Raw genomic sequence first — 19,253 nt, 5'->3', positions numbered from 1 at the left:
AACCTACGAGCAGCTTAGAGACAGAAGTGATGACACTTTCTGCGGGACCTGACCATCATTTTGCAGAACAATGCTCAAGCACGTAGAGTGCAAACTGTTACTGATTTGTTTGACTGATGGGAGTGCTGAGTGCTGTACCACCTACTGAGGTCCCCTGACGTAAGTCCTCGTGAGTTCAACTTGATTTCTGACTGAAGGAAACACTTCACGGCATTTGCTTGACGACTGCTGCAACTCATCAATTAACAGACCGCGCCACTCGAACTGTCGACACATGTGACACTGCTAAGAGCATCACTGGCAAGGGTTATACACTATGCTGGAGACTACTTTGAAGGTCAATAAAACTTTGAAAGACATATTTATTTTGTACGAGCTGTAAGTAAATAGTTTCCACTGTTAAATTTACAATCGTCGTATATAAACTCTCTCCTAGTATCCACCATCTTCTACAAGACGAGTCCCTTACAACAGAGTATACCACAGAGGTGCATGTGTGTTTGATGCTTTAGAAATACGCAGTGTGTTGCCTCTACAGTTGCTAAATTCATCATAGCATCCACAGTGAGTAAATGATACACTGTCACTGTTGCGACCAAAGATGTCAATACAGAGATAGAATGTATTGTACTTAAACTGCCAACAGCCTTGTTCAGTCTATTTCAGTAATGTCCAGCCTCGTACCTATCCATATATCCTCAATTTACACTATAACTTTGATGCCACTGGCTGATCTCCATGACAGCAGCAATATCTCCCTCCCTGTAATACTATTACTTGGAGTGCAATAAGACTCTCTTCACCAACTGTTCGGTGTTGTAATCAAGGAAGAAATTAACCGCATATTTACCTTCTCAGAGGAACCGAAAGTATAGGACCACTCGGATTACGTTTCGCAGACTCATCTATCATTCAATTTGATTTCGTTTGGCTCCCATACAGCTCAGCTGATGACGCCATTCTTACGTGCTCTCCGTCCCACTCAGCAACTTGTGTGATGAAGACGCTCGATCTGCTCACCACACAACGAATTCAACCACTGATGGTGTTAAAGATTAATATGTTTTAGAACAGTTAGTCTAATTCTGAAAACGACGCTAGTTTGACTGATTATGGCATTGGTCTTCCGCTCCTAGTCTGCTTCTGTCTGTAACGGCAGGCTCAATTCAACGTCATGCTTATCTGTTGAACAAAACAAGAGTTAGTTTTACACGTTACAACAAGTAAAAATCAGTGATAGTGGTCAAGGTTCATGGATGGACTTGAGAGCATCTATCTTTTGTGATGACCTTCATTATCATCCTTTAAACTGACTGGCGTGTTGTTTTAGCGTCTCTGCTTAACTCAAATAGTTAAGCCTAGACTCGGCTAGCGTCGCTAATACGTCTCTACAACACTCCTACTGCCCAAATCATCAATAAACTCTGTCGATCACGCTATTGCGTGCGACCAGCCACCTGATTTACGTCTTTCTATGACGGCTCAAAACTCGTCTTTTCACACAACATCCTCATCGCACCGATTACGAATTATCCATGTTTGATGCGTCCCTATCGCCTAATTTCGATTGACTGGCCACCGGATAGTCGTTTTGATCACCGTACTCACACTATCAACACAATCGAGATAACAGGTGCGTCTCGAACACTACTGCGTCGGACAGACCACCTCATAATTATCACCCGAAACACCCACAATCGCCATACGCCGATAACGCAACGGGTGGGTCCTGAACACTACCGCATCGGACGTCATACCCTGCACTCGTCTCAAGAAACGCAACACATTCGGTGGGACGCAATATCCACCTACCACATCACAACACGCTCAACACACCCCAAATCCATCCACCACAGAGCCAGATTTTATCCTGAAAGCTCTCCCGTCCAATAGCCTTGCCATAAAATTTTGTATAGGAAGTTATCTACATAAGATAACACCTTCTATAATTAATCTAATACTTCTAAATATTGTTTGTGTCATAGCTGAAGCAAATTTTCTATACTAAGCGATCCAGTGCTCCCCATACAACAAAATTTAACATCAAACACATAATATACACACAATCCATACCAAAATAAGACAAGCACATGAAAATAGGAAAATAAATACACACAACATAAAACAAATAATCACAAAACACAAATAGAACACTGCCTATACTAATACAAATAAACATCGCCAACAAATCACAAAATCTAATCTAATTATACACTACTTTGTTCCCGGCCGCGTTCTTCCGCTGCCGAGTGTGCCGCCCTAGTCATTCTTGTCTGTTTTGCGCAGTTTGCGTACGGTCAAGGTTCGCCGGACGTATTTTGATTATTTGTGTAGGTTCTGGATTGCGGTCTTCACTCGCTCTCCAGTTCTGCACTGGTTGATCCCTTCCATTTTTATTGGTTGGTTTCCAGTTATTATTACCCTGGTTCCACCTACGTTCCTGTGACGGATAATGTTTGTCCTCTATTATCGCGTCACTGTGGATTGTTTCTTCAAGTTGCATGCTTTGTGGGATGCACTGCGGAACTTACCCGTAAGATGACAATGGTCTCTACGAGGAGTCTCAGCTTTTCTATCTAAGGCCAGCCCGCAAATATGACAATTAACAGCCTTTTCATACAAGTCATCATTTTCCTTTGATTTGGTCATGGGAATATTGATGCTGTAGAGCTTGTGAACTTGCCATGAAAGTTTTCCAAGCTCAGTGAGAAGCCAAACCGCCGGATCGCCCCCTACATAAGACTGATAGCTATTAAGTTTTACAATCATATGCGCATACAACTTGGAACACAGCCGCATAAGGTACGTGTTTTTGTGTGAAGGTTGTGTGTGAGGCTAAGGGGTTCCCTTCACAACGAGTAATAGGAGCCAGCAAGCATCAAAATCGGCGTACACAACAAAAGGACAACGCTGCTGGTGGTGAGCATTTTTAAATTTAATGAAGTTATTTTCCTCAGTGGGCATAACAACATGTACCGGGTCCATGCATGCACAATCTGATAGATGTGTCGCTAATAACTCTTGAGATGAAAAATAATTCAAACACCTTATACAAATATGTTGTTTATGTTCATTTTTACTTAACTGGGAGGAAATGAGTCAGGACATGTCTTTGATCCAGACGTAGTGATAATTATCACGTTTGGAGAAGAGCAGCATGTTGACATGCAACTCTCGCTCACATGCAAATTTTGAGAAATGGAGGGGGCCTACTACTGTATGCTTGTTCTGCTCATCTGACTTGCTTTACCTCTCCAAGCCACAAACGTGGACCGATATTGCGGTATTCTGAGCTTAAAACTTAGGTATATCCTGGATTCTTAAAGGGAACTCTATTCCATCAAAGTTGTACTGTCTCTTAATATCTTTGACTTTGCAACTGCTGGGACGCTCGGGATGATGTTTGTAATTGTAATTTCTCTCGCAAGCCAGGACTGACCATGCAAAACACGCATTATCATACTTATTTTGAACATTAATGCACGCCTGCTTTTTCTCAATATCTATAGGGAGTTTAATATAACTGAACCCTCCATTCATTGGATCATAGACATGTATATGGATGTCGAGGTGTGGTATACTGCTGAGCGCTTTAGCGGATCCACGTACTTCCATCTCGGAAAATCGGGCCATAATAGCGCTCAAGGTGGATTCTCGGTACAACTCAGCAATCGATGTCCATTCCAAAGCATCGTTAGTAGACAACAACAAGGTCGCACGCAGTGTATCCAGCAAGTGTTGACTCTCTAGTCGTTATTACCGGCGCGGGGTTGTAACATAGAGAGAGAGTTAGCGCCATCTCCTCCCCCAGCGCTGTCGCAACCGTTTGGCTGCGCAGCCCGTCCGCCGTCGCCACAGCCTGGCCCTTCAAACCGGCTGTCACCCCCTCCTCCTCTAGAAACAGCAGCTCGCCGCCCACGCAGGGTATGTGTTCCGAGACGTATACCTCTCCCCGCAAATGATGATGATTACGATCACTCATCACCAGTCCATTCATCTATCGGACGGACTCCTAGTTGTAGCAACAGTAATAATAGTAATTTCCTTATGGCTAGCGGTAGTTCTCTCCCCCGTCCTATCGATAACGAATTCGATCAGAATAACGGCGTAATGACTCCCTTAGAATACTCAGCAGTTGCTAGAGCGTTTGATGGGCGAATCTCTTTCACCAGAATTGAGAATCCATGCGGGAGGTATCGCGATCCTGTAAGGTTTTTGGAGGTGTGCCTCCCCGTCTTGGAGACCGAGCTCCTCAAACTCTTAGAAGATCCGGAATTTAACGCCTTTAAATGCAGTGCGGTATTATGCAGTGAACTGAGTCACCCCCCTAAACATCAAGGTGACGCGGAGACGGCTACTCTGCATTATATATGGGGTGAAAATGGTGTTATTTCTCGGAGCACATCGATTGCTGAGTTGTACCGAGAATCCACCTTGAGCGCTATTATGGCCCGATTTTCCGAGATGGAAGTACGTGGATCCGCTAAAGCGCTCAGCAGTATACCACACCTCGACATCCATATACATGTCTATGATCCAATGAATGGAGGGTTCAGTTATATTAAACTCCCTATAGATATTGAGAAAAAGCAGGCGTGCATTAATGTTCAAAATAAGTATGATAATGCGTGTTTTGCATGGTCAGTCCTGGATCAAAGACATGTCCTGACTCATTTCCTCCCAGTTAAGTAAAAATGAACATAAACAACATATTTGTATAAGGTGTTTGAATTATTTTTCATCTCAAGAGTTATTAGCGACACATCTATTAGATTGTGCATGCATGGACCCGGTACATGTTGTTATGCCCACTGAGGAAAATAACTTCATTAAATTTAAAAATGCTCACCACCAGCAGCGTTGTCCTTTTGTTGTGTACGCCGATTTTGATGCTTGCTGGCTCCTATTACTCGTTGTGAAGGGAACCCCTTAGCCTCACACACAACCTTCACACAAAAACACGTACCTTATGCGGCTGTGTTCCAAGTTGTATGCGCATATGATTGTAAAACTTAATAGCTATCAGTCTTATGTAGGGGGCGATCCGGCGGTTTGGCTTCTCACTGAGCTTGGAAAACTTTCATGGCAAGTTCACAAGCTCTACAGCATCAATATTCCCATGACCAAATCAAAGGAAAATGATGACTTGTATGAAAAGGCTGTTAATTGTCATATTTGCGGGCTGGCCTTAGATAGAAAAGCTGAGACTCCTCGTAGAGACCATTGTCATCTTACGGGTAAGTTCCGCAGTGCATCCCACAAAGCATGCAACTTGAAGAAACAATCCACAGTGACGCGATAATAGAGGACAAACATTATCCGTCACAGGAACGTAGGTGGAACCAGGGTAATAATAACTGGAAACCAACCAATAAAAATGGAAGGGATCAACCAGTGCAGAACTGGAGAGCGAGTGAAGACCGCAATCCAGAACCTACACAAATAATCAAAATACGTCCGGCGAACCTTGACCGTACGCAAACTGCGCAAAACAGACAAGAATGACTAGGGCGGCACACTCGGCAGCGGAAGAACGCGGCCGGGAACAAAGTAGTGTATAATTAGATTAGATTTTGTGATTTGTTGGCGATGTTTATTTGTATTAGTATAGGCAGTGTTCTATTTGTGTTTTGTGATTATTTGTTTTATGTTGTGTGTATTTATTTTCCTATTTTCATGTGCTTGTCTTATTTTGGTATGGATTGTGTGTATATTATGTGTTTGATGTTAAATTTTGTTGTATGGGGAGCACTGGATCGCTTAGTATAGAAAATTTGCTTCAGCTATGACACAAACAATATTTAGAAGTATTAGATTAATTATAGAAGGTGTTATCTTATGTAGATAACTTCCTATACAAAATTTTATGGCAAGGCTATTGGACAGGAGAGCTTTCAGGATAAAATCTGGCTCTGTGGTGGATGGATTTGGGGTGTGTTGAGCGTGTTGTGATGTGGTAGGTGGATATTGCGTCCCACCGAATGTGTTGCGTTTCTTGAGACGAGTGCAGGGTATGACGTCCGATGCGGTAGTGTTCAGGACCCACCCGTTGCGTTATCGGCGTATGGTGATTGTGGGTGTTTCGGGTGATAATTATGAGGTGGTCTGTCCGACGCAGTAGTGTTCGAGACGCACCTGTTATCTCAATTGTGTTGATAGTGTGAGTACGGTGATCAAAACGACTATCCGGTGGCCAGTCAATCGAAATTAGGCGATAGGGACGCATCAAACATGGATAATTCGTAATCGGTGCGATGAGGATGTTGTGTGAAAAGACGAGTTTTGAGCCGTCATAGAAAGACGTAAATCAGGTGGCTGGTCGCACGCAATAGCGTGATCGACAGAGTTTATTGATGATTTGGGCAGTAGGAGTGTTGTAGAGACGTATTAGCGACTCTAGCCGAGTCTAGGCTTAACTATTTGAGTTAAGCAGAGACGCTAAAACAACACGCCAGTCAGTTTAAAGGATGATAATGAAGGTCATCACAAAAGATAGATGCTCTCAAGTCCATCCATGAACCTTGACCACTATCACTGATTTTTACTTGTTGTAACGTGTAAAACTAACTCTTGTTTTGTTCAACAGATAAGCATGACGTTGAATTGAGCCTGCCGTTACAGACAGAAGCAGACTAGGAGCGGAAGACCAATGCCATAATCAGTCAAACTAGCGTCGTTTTCAGAATTAGACTAACTGTTCTAAAACATATTAATCTTTAACACCATCAGTGGTTGAATTCGTTGTGTGGTGAGCAGATCGAGCGTCTTCATCACACAAGTTGCTGAGTGGGACGGAGAGCACGTAAGAATGGCGTCATCAGCTGAGCTGTATGGGAGCCAAACGAAATCAAATTGAATGATAGATGAGTCTGCGAAACGTAATCCGAGTGGTCCTATACTTTCGGTTCCTCTGAGAAGGTAAATATGCGGTTAATTTCTTCCTTGATTACAACACCGAACAGTTGGTGAAGAGAGTCTTATTGCACTCCAAGTAATAGTATTACAGGGAGGGAGATATTGCTGCTGTCATGGAGATCAGCCAGTGGCATCAAAGTTATAGTGTAAATTGAGGATATATGGATAGGTACGAGGCTGGACATTACTGAAATAGACTGAACAAGGCTGTTGGCAGTTTAAGTACAATACATTCTATCTCTGTATTGACATCTTTGGTCGCAACAGTGACAGTGTATCATTTACTCACTGTGGATGCTATGATGAATTTAGCAACTGTAGAGGCAACACACTGCGTATTTCTAAAGCATCAAACACACATGCACCTCTGTGGTATACTCTGTTGTAAGGGACTCGTCTTGTAGAAGATGGTGGATACTAGGAGAGAGTTTATATACGACGATTGTAAATTTAACAGTGGAAACTATTTACTTACAGCTCGTACAAAATAAATATGTCTTTCAAAGTTTTATTGACCTTCAAAGTAGTCTCCAGCATAGTGTATAACCCTTGCCAGTGATGCTCTTAGCAGTGTCACATGTGTCGACAGTTCGAGTGGCGCGGTCTGTTAATTGATGAGTTGCAGCAGTCGTCAAGCAAATGCCGTGAAGTGTTTCCTTCAGTCAGAAATCAAGTTGAACTCACGAGGACTTACGTCAGGGGACCTCAGTAGGTGGTACAGCACTCAGCACTCCCATCAGTCAAACAAATCAGTAACAGTTTGCACTCTACGTGCTTGAGCATTGTTCTGCAAAATGATGGTCAGGTCCCGCAGAAAGTGTCATCACTTCTGTCTCTAAGCTGCTCGTAGGTTGTGTTCCAAAATATGTAGTGCTTTTAGTCGATATTTATTATTTCACAGAGAAATATTACATGATCGTCATCGTCATCATTATCATCTTTTCCATACCCCTCCTCCGGAAGTAAGTACCATCTTGGCAGTGATGGTAGTGGTGACGGCGTTGCGGAGCTATCGGGGATAGCTTCTGAAACTAAAATCAATAAATAAATAAATAACATCAAAACAAAATGAAATTAGTTTTGTGCATCACATAGACAAAGAATCAGTTATGCACCGAATTTTCTGTGTATTAGCATACCCTGTCATAGATACCTGGCTATTTCGAGTCAGACAGTATCGCTTTTGTAATCAATCGCTTTTGTAATGAACCTCGCTTGTAGTTACCGGTACTCATAACTGCGACGAGCACTAAACAATACTACTTGTAAGCCGTATATTTAGGAATGAAGTACCATCGACATTAATGGAAAACGAAGATGATGTATAATTTGACCGATATTTCATGGCTGTAAGCTGTAGGGAATAGAATAATCGAATCAAGCACGTTTAATAGATTGAATCGAGGCATCGTAAGCCATTAGCCGGCTGCCGAAATATTAATGCGTGAAGCACGTAACTGCCACCGTCACAACTTAGCAAAAGATTTGGCAGGGAGCCGAGAACTTTCAGGCCGTGTGTAAAATCGGTAAGCGAGTCTAAGGATTCCATTCAGTTCCTTGTTGACACGTCTGGTGCGGCAGTTGAAGATAGCAAAAGCCAAACCTAAGTTTAAAATTTCACGTTTAAGACATCGTTCAAGCATGAAAACCGTACAAACATGCAGTCTCTTGACCTTCGGACGGACCCCCGTATGGAAGATGTGTAACTGACATAAGGAAGCACCGTCAAGATTTGAAAAACAGACAAATCATCTGGTCCGGATGGCATTCCTGTTAGATTTTAGAAGGAGTACTCCAGGGAATTGGTCCATCACCCCGCCTCTCTCTCTCTCCCTCTCTCTTTCTTTCTCGTCCAACACGAAGATCGAAACGAATGGTATAAAGGAAAGAAAGAAAGCGCGGGTCACTCCAGTATACAAGAAAGATGAAGGAACAGACCGCAAAATTACAGACCAATATCCCTAACTTCGGACTGCTCCCGAATCTTTGTACGTATTCTCAGTTCGAATATAATAAACATTCTTGAGGCTAAGCTGTTTATGTTGATGAATCAGCTTGATTTTAGAAAGCATCATTCGTTCAAAACTCGGCATGCCTTTATTTCACGTGATATATCTAGAACTATAAAGGAAGGTAACAGGTGGATTACATATTCTAGATTTCAGGAAGGTATATGACACGATCTCCCATCGCAGCCCGTTAACGAAGGCACGAGCATATGTAACAGGCTCAGAGATAAGAGAGTGGCTCTATCCAATATGCAGCCCAGTGCAATTGGATAGCTGCTGTTCTCTTTATACTTAAATGATTTGGCGGGTCAGTAGTCTGCCGACGATGCAGCGGTCTACGATAAGTCATCAAAGCTGAGTGACTGTAGGAGGACACAGGACGATTTAGACAAAATTTCCATTTGGTGTGATGAATGGTCGCTAGCCTTAAATGCGGAAAAAATGCAAGTTAATGCTGATGAGTAGGAATAATAAACCAGTAACTTTCAGGTGAAGTATTACTATCGTCCTGCTTACTTCACTGGTAGGATTGATCCGTTCTAGGTCATGTTGAAGAATTTCGGCGAATGGCTTCTAGATTTGTTACCTGTAAGTGCCATGGAACTGCTTTCAGAACTCAAACAGAAGTCCTTGGAGGACGGTGTTCTTTCCTAGAAACTGTAAACACAAAATTTAGAGACCCTCATTTCAAGGTAACTACCAAACGACTCTACTGCAACTAACATTAATTGCGCATAAGGACCACGAAGATCAAATACGAAAAAAGTAGACCTCATATGGAAGCGTCCAGACAGCAGTAAAACCGTCACTCTATTTAAGATTAATTGTACATGGAGCCCATTGAACTTAAAGAATTCGAAACATGCAATGCCGTAGACGTATACAAAGAAAAAAAAAACTCTGATAATAACTTCTCTGTAATGCAGTAGAAACACGCATACATGAAAAGCAGGAAATACACTCGTCTCAAAGTTAGCTAATATCGACTCTGGCAGCTTGTAGGTGTAGGGTTGAGTTTCGATGTTTCTGTCGCTGGTTTCGAGTGGTTCTGCGAATTTTTTTCTAGGCAGGATAACACCAGTTGTATGGTATCGTCAGTTTTCGCGGCGTATTGCGATTTTATGCCGTCCTTCTGTAGTGCTTTGCATATAGTTGTGTAATTAGGACCTATCTTTGTGATTAATTACGCAATTAGGATCGATCTTTGCGTCAGTTTCTCGACCAAAATAAATAAAGTACACTAACCTAACCTTCCTCTCCCGCATCTAGACAGGTTTCATGTGTTGGGGGTGCACTTGAGCATTCCGTCCAGGAGCACCAGGGTTCGAGTCCCAGAAAGGGCTCCGGCATTTTTAATTTCCCATCAATTCCATGTGTGTCTGGTGGTTTAATTGTGTTAGGTGGGAGCACTTGGCCTTTCCACCCAGGAGGAGCAGGGTTCGAGTTCCAGAAAGGGTTTCTCTCTCTATGTCACAACCCCGCGCCGGTAATAACGACTAGAGAGTCAACACTTGCCGGATACACTGCGTGCGACCTTGTTGTTGTCTACTAACGATGCTTTGGAATGGACTCTATGTCGCAACCCGCTACGGTAATAACGACTAGAGAGGCAACACGTGCCGGATACATTCGGTATTTTGGAATGGTGCCGGCCCTGTCCCAATACTCACAATATTGTAAAATGTGTCCATATCCTTACTCACCTTGCGTTTTCTTAAGCGTAAAAAGGAAAACACACCCTAACCACGACAAATACCACCTACTCCGTATTTCAGTATACACGTTGGCAGGTAGCGTTCTCTAGTCACTCCCCAGAAAAGCAAAGCCTTCCATAGGACTGTCACAGAGCATAGCGTAACTCATCACTCGAAATTACTCATTTGTAATCATCCACTGTGCAGTGGCGTTGGTATTCCCACCACCTCCTTTTCCCTAAATTCCTCCACCAAAGACGACAAAGTAAACATTACAAAATTCAAATCGACAACAACAGCCAACATGAGTAACTTAGAAGTAGACATCCTCGGTGTAGCGAAGCAGCTTAAGGCACTTAATAAAGGTAAGTCTTACAATGAAATGAACACCCTTAGTTACTTATAGGCGTTGACATATGTCAACGGAGACAGATGAAAATGTGTACCTCGACCGGGACTCGAACCCGGGATCTCCTGCTTACATGGCAGACGCTCTATCCATCTGAGCCACCGAGGGCACAGACGATAGCGCGACTGCAGGGACTTATCTCTGGGCACGTCTCCCGCGAAACCCACACTCTCAACGTATTGTCCCGCACTACAGTCGTAGTGCCCCCGCCCATTATACTCATTACTCGCGGCGCGTTGCCGATTCCCGTAAGAGTTCGGGCACTGTTTGTGCATTCGGACAGAAGAAGAAGATGGTCAAGTGGCCGGTGAGCCTTAACTATATATTTACTAAGATGGTATCTGTTCAAATGGCTCCGAGCACTATGCGGCTTTACTTCTGAGGTCATCAGTCGCCTAGAACTTAGAACTAATTAAACCTAACTAACCTAAGGACATCACACACATCCATGCCCGAGGCAGCATTCGAACCTGCGACCGTAGCGGTCGCTCGGTTCCAGACTGTATCGCCTAGAACCGCACGGCCACTCCGACCCGCTGGTATCTGTTCTTTCGGGCATGTCCATCGGTGACCATGCAGCTCGTTACAATGAATTTACAATGAAATGAACACCCTTAGCTGCTTACAGGCGTTGACATACGTCAACGGGGACAGATGAAAATGTGTGCCACGTCTGCCATGTCTGCCATGTAAGCAGGAGGTACCGGGTTCGAGTCCCGGTCGGGGCACACATTTTCATCCGTCCCCGTTGACGTATGTCAACGCCTGTAAGCAGCTAAGGGTGTTCATTTCATTGTAAATTCATTGTAACGAGCTGCAGTGTCTTCCGGTCCAGAGAGCATAACAATAAGATCCCTACCCGAATATACTGATACAATAGCCGCATACTCAGTCTGTCGCACGGTCCGTACCAAAAAACTTGAAAGTTGCAGACGTCACACCAGTACTCAAGATAGGAAATAAGAGTAATCCACTGAATTACAGGCCCATATCGCTAACCTCTATCTACGGTAGTATTTTGGAATATATACTGTGTTCGAACGTTTTGAATTACCCGGTGGAGAACGAGATAATGACACACAGTCAACACGACTTCAGCAAATACTGTTCTTGAGAAACAGACCTAGTTCTTTAGTTTCACTAAGTAATGATTGCTATCGACAAACGATCTCAAATTGATTCCATGCTTCTAGATTTCCAAAAAGCTTTCGATTCTGTTCTTAACAATAGACTTCTATGGAGTACCTTGCAGCTGTGCGACTGTGTTCGTCGTTCGCTGTCAGAAACGTAACAGTTCATAGTAATCGGTGGAAAAATCATCGAGTAAGACAGAAGTGATAGCCGTCGTTCCCCATGGAAGTGTTTTAAGCCCTCTGCTGCTCCTAATATACATAAACAATTTAGGATGTAATCTGAGCAGTCCTCTAAGATTGTTTTTAGATGAAGCTATCATTTATCGTCTAGCAAAGTCATCAGAAGATCAAAACCAATTGGAAAATGACTCAGAGAGGATGTCTGAATGGTGCAAAAATTGGCAATTGACTGCGAAGAAAGAGGAGTGAGAGACCATCCACACGAGTACAAAAAGAAATCCGTTAAATTTCGAGTAAACGATAGATCATATAAATTTAAAGGCTGTCTATAGACTGAACACCTAGGAATAACAATTACGAGCAACTTAAGTAGGAACGGTGACATAGATAGTTTTTTGGGGAAGGAAAACCGAAGAGCACGTTTTCCTGGCAGAATAAGTGGAAGAAGCAACACGTCTACTAAAGGGATTGCCTACACTAAGTCTGTTCGTCCTCTGCTTGAGCGCTGCTGTCCGTAAGGGACCCTAATCAGATAGCATTGACACAGGACATCGAAAAAGTTCAAAGAAGGGCAAAGCGTTTGGTATTATCGCGAAACAGGTGAGAGTCTCATGTATGTGATAAGCAAGTTGGGATGGCAATCATTAATACAAAAGCGTTTCTCGTTGCGACGAGTTATTTTCATGAAATTTCAGTCACCGACTTTCTCCTCCGAATTTGAACATATTTTACTGTCGACAACCTACATGGGGAGAAATGATCATCATAATAAAATAAATCAGAGCTTGTACAGAAAGATTGAGGTGTTCATTTATCCCACAGGCTGTTAGAGAGTGGAACGGTGGAGAAATAGTCTGAAGATGGTTCGAAGAACCCACTGCAGGGCACTTCAGCGTGAATTGCAGAGTTATCGCGTACATGTAGGTGTAGACCTCAAGCGTCGCTCAGCATTGGCTAAAGTCTAGTGTAACTTATGAGGAGCTGCCCCATCATTGTACTGTAATGTTTTTGCCTCCCTACACGCTGCCATTGTGCTAGCTGGAATAGTGGTAGCACTATGGAACTCGCAAGAGATTCCTTCCGCAGATTTCATGTGATTTTTTACAGTCATTTCTCCATAATCCTGGACAGTGCCTGTTCATCAGAAGGGCATACATGAGATCTGAATGGTCTTGGTTTCGCTGGAGTTGTTTATTCGCGTTTTCACTTAACTCACGTCACAAACAGTCGACCTGGTCAGTATCAGAAGCGACCGCTTCGGTCGCAGATTCGAATCCTGCCTCGGGCATGGATGTGTGTGATGTCCTTAGGTTGGTTAGGCTTAAGTAGTTCTAAGTTCTAGGGGACTGATGACCTCAGAAGTTAAGTCCCATAGTGCTCAGAGCCATTTGAGTCAGTATTAGAAGGGTTGAAATCGCCCTCGTAGTTTTGTTATTCACGTGACCGAGCTCTCGTGGGCTATCTAATCGTCTGTTGCTGCTTCGCAGCTGACAATAGTACTGGATGCCACCTTTTTTACTCACAGGCCCGCCTCTGATGAGATGTAATGGTCGATTCCGCATTACATTTGGGTGGGGGGGGGGGGGGGGGGCAGGGGCCGCGGATAATTTTGATCAGTAGTGTGTGCTTCCTTGTGGTATCGCAAGGAGCACTAAATAACGTGGTTCTGCCTTTCTGATACACTCATTCTCTGGGTACGACGCATGCTGCCAGACAGCAACGACACCGCTACGCGATGAGAGACGTTTGCGCCCGCTGTGGCAACAGCCTGGCACGGACTCGCGGCCCATCTCTGGAATGCTCGACCTGTCTGCCAGACAACACCCCACCCCGTCACGCGACGCCTGCCCGGTTCAGACCCAGTCCTCTCGCTCTGGCGGCGTGCCTTTGAGATGCGTCACCAAACACTCAGCTGGTTGCTCTGTCTGTTGTCACACCGGCAACTACTACTGCAGGGGAGTTCGGGCTTCAGAACTCTCCTACTCCCTCCCCCCCCCTGCTCTTTCTCTTTCTCTTGTGTGTGTGTGTCCCTGTCTGTTTGTTTCTAGAACCACCTCATATAAAACACACATGACCACACTTAGACTTTAATCTGTTGTATATACACTCCTGGAAATTGAAATAAGAACACCGTGAATTCATTGTCCCAGGAAGGGGAAACTTTATTAACACATTCCTGGGGTCAGATACATCACATGATCACACTGACAGAACCACAGGCACATAGACACAGGCAACAGAGCATGCACAATGTCGGCACTAGTACAGTGTATATCCACCTTTCGCAGCAATGCAGGCTGCTATTCTCCCATGGAGACGATCGTAGAGATGCTGGATGTAGTCCTGTGGAACGGCTTGCCATGCCATTTCCACCTGGCGCCTCAGTTGGACCAGCGTTCGTGCTGGACGTGCAGACCGCGTGAGACGACGCTTCATCCAGTCCCAAACATGCTCAATGGGGGACAGATCCGGAGATCTTGCTGGCCAGGGTAGTTGACTTACACCTTCTAGAGCACGTTGGGTGGCACGGGATACATGCGGACGTGCATTGTCCTGTTGGAACAGCAAGTTCCCTTGCCGGTCTAGGAATGGTAGAACGATGGGTTCGATGACGGTTTGGATGTACCGTGCACTATTCAGTGTCCCCTCGACGATCACCAGTGGTGTACGGCCAGTGTAGGAGATCGCTCCCCACACCATGATGCCGGGTGTTGGCCCTGTGTGCCTCGGTCGTATGCAGTCCTCATTGTGGCGCTCACCTGCACGGCGCCAAACACGCATACGACCATCATTGGCACCAAGGCAGAAGCGACTCTCATCGCTGAAGACGACACGTCTCCATTCGTCCCTCCATTCACGCCTGTCGCGACACCACTGGAGGCGGGCTGCACGATGTTGGGGCGTGAGCGGAAGACGGCCTAACGGTGTGCGGGACCGTAGCCCAGCTTCATGGAGACGGTTGCGAATGGTCCTCGCCGATACCCCAGGAGCAACAGTGTCCCTAATTTGCTGGGAAGTGGCGGTGCGGTCCCCTACGGCACTGCGTAGGATCCTACGGTCTTGGCGTGCATCCGTGCGTCGCTGCGGTCCGGTCCCTGGTCGATGGGCACGTGCACCTTCCGCCGAACTCTGGCGACAACATCGATGTACTGTGGAGTCCTCACGCCCCACGTGTTGAGCAATTCGGCGGTACGTCCACCCGGCCTCCCGCATGCCCACTATACGCCCTCGCTCAAAGTCCGTCAACTGCACATACGGTTCACGTCCACGCTGTCGCGGCATGCTACCAGTGTTAAAGACTGCGATGGAGCTCCGTATGCCACGGCAAACTGGCTGACACTGACGGCGGCGGTGCACAAATGCTGCGCAGCTAGCGCCATTCGACGGCCAACACCGCGGTTCCTGGTGTGTCCGCTGTGCCGTGCGTGTGATCATTGCTTGTACAGCCCTCTCGCAGTGTCCGGAGCAAGTATGGTGGGTCTGACACACCGGTGTCAATGTGTTCTTTTTTCCAGTTCCAGGAGTGTATAATGACGAAAAGATTCGCAACATTAAAAAATTATTAATGTAGAGTAGTGAAATTTCGGGTATACATTTGTCTAGTAATATATTTAAGTGATTAACGTGAAAAATTTCTACATGAGTCTCTTCATCATTTTGCTAACCGTTCAACTGAACGTACCCATCTCTGGCACCTCAGTTCCGTGTGCAAACTGTAAACTGTAAAGCCGTATTTGTCTCCAGACATACGTTGATAGAATTTTTTTTCTAGTTTTGGTCTCTTGCAAGGATATTAGACACATTTTAAAACGCCCGGTATGTATTCTTTAGTAATTTGACGTAAGTATCTCGTTTCTGAAGGGCTGTTAGTACAGATTAGTTAGCAGTCAAGTCAAAAACGTCCTCAAAATCTATGAATTTCAGGGAAAATCGTAATTCGTACTCAATGTTCCCCTTTGTTAGATTTTTCGCTTCTTAGTTGTACACCATCAGCTGTACCCGTGTACTGTACGACACTAACATTTTAAAGAAATATTCGATTGCTTGTCTCATATTCTCTCTATGTGACAGTTGCTGTGTCATGATGGATGTCTGCTGTGATATGAAGCGATTTGGCTGGCACTTGGGAAATCGAAATCGGCACAACTGGATGCAGATGTGTAGCCAGACGCTCATACAACCATTCGAAGGCGAGTGACAGATGTCGGATGGTGAGTCAAGAATGTGGAGCTGTTAACACCTGGGTGCGTCCCCACTTCTCTCTCTAGTCTTTCCCGATGTCCTGAACTTGGAAATGAGCCACTTCCTGTCAGCGACAAAGAATTTATATTTTTCAAACATCTGTTCTAGTTTAACGAAATTCAGTTCCTTTGTGATACCAATTTGTATGCTTCAGTAATATGAAATGTACTAAAGAAATTGTAATCACATTTGAAAGGGGCATCGTTAAAGGCATGGAAGTTAAAACTAGATGCGGACATAACACTGTTGCACTGTGCAGGAGAGGAGGGGTAGTCGGGGGGTGGCAGTGCGCGTGGGCGGAGGAGCTGGAGGCCAGTGGACGACAGCCAGGTCACGTGGCCACGGAGTGTGGCGTGGACCCTGCAGGTGAGGACTGAGGCAGACAGACAGACGGCTCTCGTGGCCACTTCCCACCACGGAGCTGGCTCTTAAACTGTTCTCTCATCAGGCCTGAAAGGGTCTGGTGACGTCACGGCATGGAATTCCATATTCCACTACATTGCAGAGTGTGGAAGATAGGAACTTCATGTCACATATTTGGCCCATGCAGAGGAATATGGCCAATAAGAAGCAGCATAGGCCTCACAACACAAACAAAACTTAGGAGATGCCATGTTAGTAGTGGAGCAATGTACGTCCTGCCAAAATTTATTTTTAATTTGCTTCATTAATTGTTACTTTCAAGGTCGCCTCCTGGAACACAGTTAAGTTCAAGGTCACCCCTCCTCAAATCCTCCCTTCTTTTCAGGCAATTTGGTGGCGGGGAAAAGCTGTCATAACTATGACATCATTAAACATGCCGGTTATGACGTAATAATGAAAAATGGCGGCGGTAAAAAGGCAGAAAATGGCGAGGTATGATATCACTATGGCAGTAGGATAGTGGTGCAGCAGTCACTCATCCCCACCACCCACCCACAGCGTCCAGACCTACTAACCATCTGTCGGTCATAGTTGAAGGTTCAACACCATGAAGCAGAGACCAGTCACCCGCCCCTCCCCAGTAGAATAAAAAGAAGAATACCACTGTCACATTCAAATGTAAGTATTGTTGTTAACCATTTCCCTTCATAGTTCACTGTGTAAGTGTGTGCAACGTCACAAATACTTACATTTTGTTCCTACTTTACACAGTACAACAGCCCCTGAGGCAGCTCTAGCTGGAGTGGGACACAGAATTGTTCAAGTGTCTTTTGCCTGAACCACTCATGAAGCTGCAACCGTGCACCAACGGCCTACCACATCTATGTGGCCAGGACAGGCAGCCATTTACATCTCCACTCTCTACACGCTGATACTCTACCTCACTTAGCACACATCTGTTTTCCAACACCACGGCAGCAGCGGGTCCATGCCTGCAATACATCTCAGCAGGATGTAAACCAACTCTTCTTGCATGGCTTTGAGTTGTCACTATTACCAACATCAACATCACGATGGCATACCTTACCTATTAATGAACAATTCTCTTTAACGTGCAAATTTGAGCATTAGTGGAGTAATCGGGCGATTGTGGCCATGTTCTCCAATTATGAGTTCATCATTCTGGTAGCAGCAGTTTAGTGACATGAAGGTAGTCTTTTCATCCTATGAACGGACGCAATTATATCACAATTTTGCAGAGATAACCACACAGTTTAACATTCAAACGGACAGTATATTTCTGCGATGTAATATAAAGTTTTTGTCGACTACCCGAGACATACTGCTTGACATATCAGTAACAAATGACTGTTTGAATGTTGAACAATTGTCGTTCTTGGAATTCTGACATATAGACATCCAAACAGTTCTGTGTCCTGCTACAGTGCGACAGCTAGAGGTGAATCAGGGGCTACAGTGCTGTGTAAAAGAAGAAAAACTGGAAACGTATTTGTGACATTAGCATATATACACACACTGAACACTGAGAGGAACTAGTTAATAATAAAACTTACATTCGAATGTGACATTACTCCCCTGATCTCTGCCGGTGCAGCTGGCATGTCATTGTGTGACAGCTGCCGCTGTGGTGAACAGAACATTAAAGCCGAATGGCCAGTAGGGCCAGGTGCCTCGGCTAATTGGTGGGGTTAAGCGACTGCAGCGCCACCAACTATCTGCAATAGTGATGTCCGAGTTCACCACTTTTCTGCCACTTTTGCGCCGCCATTTTTGATAGTGATGTCACTGAACACACTCTTTACCGACATTTTTCCACCAGCTTTTCCCAGTCACTCAACTGCCTGAAAAAGGAGGAGGGGAGGGGAGGGGGTTACATTGACCTTGACCTTGGGGAATTGCGTGATCTTTAAAGTGACAGGTAAGAACGCCAATTAAAAAGCCATAAATTGCTCCACTATGTGCGAAAACTGACATTACACGCTGTATTTCAACTACACTGCTCAACTAAAGTTTGGAGTACTATCGTAAAATCTAGTTCACCATACTAGAGGTCTCATTGAACTAGGCACTTCACGAATTATGCAGTTAAAGCCTATACGCTGGACGATGTTTATTACTGGCATGCTTGGTGGCCCTTTCCCAGTCATTTGAACATACCGCTGCCGCAGAGGCACACCACGAGTTGGCCTGTATCAACGTCAGCTTCATTCACTTTTGTGTTGAGCATTGCAGTAACATGCCACGTAGAGGCATACAACACTTTTACAGAGTCACTATAGTGGCTTCA

The 19,253-nt window shown here is 44.8% G+C and overlaps 1 protein-coding gene and 1 non-coding gene across 2 annotated transcripts in view; both read right to left on the bottom strand.

Annotated features, from left to right (window-relative positions):
- Positions 1–19,253, bottom strand: part of LOC126418830 (T-box transcription factor TBX1) — a 246,917-nt gene that overhangs the window by 109,167 nt on the left and 118,497 nt on the right. The gene's annotated exons all lie outside the window — the stretch shown is intronic.
- Trnat-ugu (transfer RNA threonine (anticodon UGU)) lies at positions 11,062–11,136 on the bottom strand. Its single transcript has one exon. It is a non-coding gene; the product is annotated as a tRNA-Thr (tRNA).

This window comes from Schistocerca serialis, chromosome 9 (genome assembly GCF_023864345.2).
Source record: "Schistocerca serialis cubense isolate TAMUIC-IGC-003099 chromosome 9, iqSchSeri2.2, whole genome shotgun sequence".
NCBI classification, from domain to species: domain Eukaryota; kingdom Metazoa; phylum Arthropoda; class Insecta; order Orthoptera; family Acrididae; genus Schistocerca; species Schistocerca serialis.
The sequence above is the reverse complement of the archived record's forward strand: the minus strand, read 5'-3'. Positions and strand labels throughout refer to the sequence as shown.